General features: G+C 44.1%; 1 long non-coding RNA gene across 2 annotated transcripts; it reads right to left on the bottom strand.

Moving 5' to 3' along the window:
- Window positions 1–2,756: 2,756 nt before the first annotated feature.
- Window positions 2,757–3,883, bottom strand: LOC143481280 (uncharacterized). 2 transcript variants are annotated; one of them, XR_013121995.1, is made up of 3 exons: window positions 3,667–3,883; window positions 3,429–3,484; window positions 2,757–3,086 (listed from the first exon to the last, which is right to left on the bottom strand). It is a non-coding gene; the product is annotated as an uncharacterized LOC143481280 (long non-coding RNA). The 2 variants fall into 2 exon arrangements; XR_013121996.1 differs by having other exon boundaries at window positions 3,672–3,722.
- Between the last annotated feature and the right edge of the window lie 250 nt (window positions 3,884–4,133).

Genomic DNA, 4,133 nt, shown 5'->3' with positions numbered 1-4,133 from the left:
CATGGGCCTGCTTTTATTGCAGTGTGAATGGAAATTCTTGCGTATGCTAATGTAATGTGCTGTAATCAGAATCATAAACACTTTCTTGCCAGGCATGATGTGTATGCGCAGGAACTTGGTTTGGCAGAGCAACAGGCAACATGCAAAAATGTACAAGGACATATTCCCAATGAACCAAAAAAGAAAAGTGGCTGGGTTGCACCATTTTCTGTAGTGCAAACAGAAATACTGGCCACAGAATGTTGCAGTGGTTGCAAAGAGTTAGTTACGATAAAATGAGTGACTGGTCTGCAGTGTAACTTGTGCAAAGACATCTGACGTTAGACAACAGGTTTTAGAGCTGGTCATCTGTGCTTTATGCGAAGCTGCCTTGGTTTCAAGAAGAGTGCTTTTACCTACATGGCTGAGGATGTGTGCGGTCTTCTAGGATAAACTAATGTGTATGTTGGCTGAAGAATTGACCCTGGAGGAACTAAAAGGTAATAGAGCAGTAGACAGAGTGGCGTTGAATGAGTTGTCTACTGTGCAAGTTAGCGTGCTACAATACATGTCGGGAGGCACGTAGAGATGAGCAGCCGTGGTGGGGAAAGGCCCAACCAGACGCTCTACTGCAGCAGGGAAGGAACCCCAACGTGATGCATCAGTCATCGACTAATGTAGCCATGACGGTACGTACAACGCTGATCTTTGCAGGTCCTGGACAAGTGCGTTTGGGTTCCTCATCTTCAGGTAACGAGTGCGGGATGCTCCGAGTTGAAGCTGGAGGTGCAGTCTGAGCTGAAGGTGGTGGGCCCCATCAGGGAGTTGAAGTTCAGCTGCAGCAGCTCAAATGACTCGACCATCTTCACGCTGATCAAAGATGAACCGACGACCTTCTGTGGATGAATTCGTTGTTGTTGGAGACCCACCATCAGCAGCGTGACGGACGGGTCACGGTGAGCAGGAAGGGGAACAGGTTTGAGCAGATCCAGACACGTGAGGCCTCCTGTTCGTTAGATCATTAATAATGCGGGAGCATGGCTTAATATAGAACATCCCTGGAATTATCATTTTAAAAGCAGAGCTGTATTTGAGTTTAGATCACAGAGCAGCTTTTCTGAAATCTAGGACTACATCCTTCATGAGCAAGCTGAGACTTGAGGGGAATAAGGGAAAAAAATCCCAAGAGGAGTCTGACTCAAAAGGGAGCCCAATCTTCATCTTCCTCCTCTTCCTCCGGGTGATGACGCTAGTGCGATTTGAATATGAAGCTGATGTTCAAGAGTCCAGTGGGTTCCAGTTGTATTAAGTACTGGACGGCACTTCTGAACTCCTTCCTTTTGTGATTTGTTCTTTACTGTGAATTTGGAAATCCAGGAGGATGTTTGTGACAGGTGAAGGTGTTTGATGACTAATGATTAATGACTGCTGATAACTGAGACCAGCTGTCCGTTTTTGGTTGATGTTTCAAACGTGTAGGTAATTTCCCTGATTGTAGAATTTGTTTGAAATATTTGCGTATGAGAGCCAGCTGGTCTCAATGGTGCCTTATTCTCAAGAGAAACGCAACTGGATCCCAAGGCTTTCTTCTTCTGCTACTTACAGAACCCCTTTGGCTTTATCCACAAGAGAAGAATATGAGGTGTGAACCCAGCATTGACATCAGAAGACAAGGAGTTATTTCTGTCGTTGTATAACACTTAGCCTGACATCGCTAAAGTTACATTAGCCAGGTGTTATTAGGACATTGCTCTTGACTGTTATCTGTTAAGCTGTTATTTGGGATTGTATTTATTAATAGGCATGTAACCACAGCTGTGCCATAGTTCTTTTAAACAAGCAAAGTAGACCTTTTACTTGCAGTGTGCCATGCTAGCCACTAGGGGGCAGACGGTTTCAAGTTCCCGTCTTGGTGAGCAACTGAAGTTGTTCTAACAGCTGTCATTTTTAACATTTGCCATATTGTAGCCAAAGTGATGTTTTTCTTTTGGTGGCTGTATAATTAGTAAACCTACAGCGTTTAGTCAGTCATGGTAACCTTGGGGTGAAGATCATTAGACTAAATATAACAGAGAACTAATAAAGCAGGGGGGGCATGTTGACGTCTAGGGTTACATGAAACAAGGTACACGAGTACCGTTAAACAGGAACAGCAGACATCACTTCGCAATCCTAATAGCACAAATAGATGCTTCGTTGTACATGACCAGGACGAGCAGAAGCTGTTTTAACTGGAACTACTGGTTTCAACATGAGATGTTAAGCCTAATTCTTTGATTGCCTGTGCAGTTTCCCTTCAGTAGAGCTGTTTCCTGAGCTCCCCTGGTGCCCTGCGGCGATGGTGGGAAGCACGGTGATGTCACTTCAGTGTGTCTCCGAGGCGCGTGGACACACCTTCAGCACGTTCCATCCGTTCTCGCGCTGCGGCCAGCTGATCACCTGCCATGCGGCTCCGACCTCGTCAGCACGGAGGCCCAGATGCCAAGCCAAGTCCCTCAACAATCATGATGTAACCTCGGGCCAAATCAAGTCAATACATCCGACAGTTCAGGGTGTGATGAGCAGCTCAGTAAACAATGTTTGTTCATATAGACCCAGTTTCACAAGGTCTCCCACACAAGACTAACACTCTGCTACCAAGAAATATCTACATTAAAAGAATAAGCCATAAATACAAGCAATCAAACAAAGGCATTGAAGCCCAGTTTTTTTTTTTTTTTTTTTTTTTTTTAATAAACAGGAAGTGCATCTAAATAACAAGGCACTTTTGGATCACACTCTTACATTTGTACATTCATTTCCCTCTCAGTGAAGCGGTACTATATTTTCCATTAAAGCCACAGGCACTGGAGTGGAGGCCATGAGGCGTCTTTGAAGAGTCTAGCTTTGGTCATGCACGGGAGTGTGGGACCGTGTGATTGGCCAGTGCGGTTGACACACACCTGCTGTGTCGGGTCTGTGGAGACTGCAGCAGACAGATGTCTTGGAAAAGGGCGGGAAGAGATCCTTCCAACGCAAAGTACTGTACTGCTACTCTGACCCACTTGCTCTCGCATGAATCAGCAGCTCTCCAAAGATCACCTTGAAGCTCTGCTGTCATCAAACACCTTTAGGGAAAAACACCATCATGTGTTTCTACGTACTAGTGAGGTTTTGTAATTATTTGTATAGCATAAACACAGATATGCTGTTTTCGTCCTGGATCTTTGTTTGTAAGACTGAAATAGAGGTACAAAGATGTCTGATAACACCTGCTAATAACATGTTTTAAGTGTTACATCAGTGGGGCAAATGCTTTATCCATTTATTTAATTTCCTTATTGTAATGATCCTTCTGTATGATCATAAAAAGACATGAGAGGAAGTGGCCACGACCAGATGGCGGTGTGCCACGGACACGTCACCCCCCTGGGCCACATGCCACACACGGCACTGTTGCGCAATCTTACTTTTCATACTATGCGGATGTGTGTCATGCATTTCTTCTTGATGATTCCTTTCTCCACTGTGAACACACACACAGTGCACAGATTAAAACCAGAAACATATCTTTTAAGCACAACGGCTTCTTGCATCTGTTACCCATCAAGATGGTATGTGCAGTACAGGCTTTGATCGTCTGGACGTGTGTGTGTGTGTGTGTGTGTGTGTGTCTGAGACCAGATCAAAGGATCAGAATAAGGTTACCGTACTCTGGAGTTACTTTTCACACAACACAGAGACAGTGGGAGCTATGGGTGTCTTCAGGATCAGTCATATGGTCTTCATGGCAGGTTACCAACACAAAACATGGGTGGGGTGGGATCTGGCATGACTGACCCCAAACAGACTGACCGGAAACATGTTAATAGAAGCAAAAGGAGGAGCATTTCAGACTAGCCTGCATTTCAGATTCATGCTGAAAAGAAACTTCATCAGCTAGTATAATGATTATTTAAACAGTTCTCAATCCTCATTCATAAATCCATAGAATGAGTTTCTGTACCATACTGTTTTTATAGTATAGATACACATTCTGTTTGTTTTGTCACATGAATGTCCCCTGAATATCCAGTTAATTGCATAAAATCTATCAGCATTGAAAAGCTTCAGTATTCCTACTCATTGTGGTGAAAACATTCCTATTTGAAGGCCCATTTTGTTTTTACAAATGG

Source organism: Brachyhypopomus gauderio, chromosome 17 (assembly GCF_052324685.1).
Source record: "Brachyhypopomus gauderio isolate BG-103 chromosome 17, BGAUD_0.2, whole genome shotgun sequence".
NCBI lineage: Eukaryota > Metazoa > Chordata > Actinopteri > Gymnotiformes > Hypopomidae > Brachyhypopomus > Brachyhypopomus gauderio.
The sequence above is the reverse complement of the archived record's forward strand: the minus strand, read 5'-3'. Positions and strand labels throughout refer to the sequence as shown.